This window comes from Elephantulus edwardii, unplaced genomic scaffold (assembly GCF_000299155.1).
Source record: "Elephantulus edwardii isolate Elephantulus edwardi_28Jun2011 unplaced genomic scaffold, EleEdw1.0 scaffold00236, whole genome shotgun sequence".
NCBI classification, from domain to species: Eukaryota; Metazoa; Chordata; class Mammalia; order Macroscelidea; family Macroscelididae; genus Elephantulus; species Elephantulus edwardii.
This window is the reverse complement of record NW_006399986.1, coordinates 4,025,508-4,026,083: the sequence shown is the minus strand read 5'-3', so window position 1 is coordinate 4,026,083 and position 576 is coordinate 4,025,508. Positions and strand designations below refer to the sequence as shown.

General features: G+C 44.1%; 1 protein-coding gene across 1 annotated transcript in view; it reads right to left on the bottom strand.

Moving 5' to 3' along the window:
• Nucleotides 1-576, bottom strand: part of TULP2 (tubby like protein 2) — a 12,841-nt gene that overhangs the window by 6,090 nt on the left and 6,175 nt on the right. The window lies entirely within an intron of this gene.

Genomic DNA, 576 nt, shown 5'->3' with positions numbered 1-576 from the left:
CCACCAGTTGCTCTGCCGGGGAAGGAGGGAAAATCTCCTCCTGTACCAGTCAGATCTGATTTGACGGTACACGCACACAAAAATAATAAAAATTTAAAAAAACCCAACAACAACAATGACAATAGACAGCAATGGGGGTAATGTTGGGGGGCCACTGAACCTATTTTTGAGCTGCTGAGTGGGTTCAAACCTCTGACATTTTAATTAGCAGCTGAGCGCTTAACAGTTGCACCATCAGGGCAATTTACAGAAAGCAGTAATCTCATAGTTCTCAGGGGAAGGCCTTCTCTCTCCATTTGGAGGGAAGTCTTCCCTTCCGCATCTGAGACACAGCATTTCCCTGGAGCCCTCTTGGGCCTCCTCGGGGTTGAAGAGCTTCATCGTGTAGGGCACCAGGTCCAGAAAGATGCACTCCCCTCCTGGCTATTATTTCTTGGTGGTACGAAATGTCCCTCTCATTTAATCTTTTTCTATTGCAAAATAAATTAACTCCAAAAAAGACAAAAAAGATGGCCAACAAGCACATGAAGAAATGTTCAAAATCCCTAGCTCTAAGAGAGATGCAAATAAAAACAA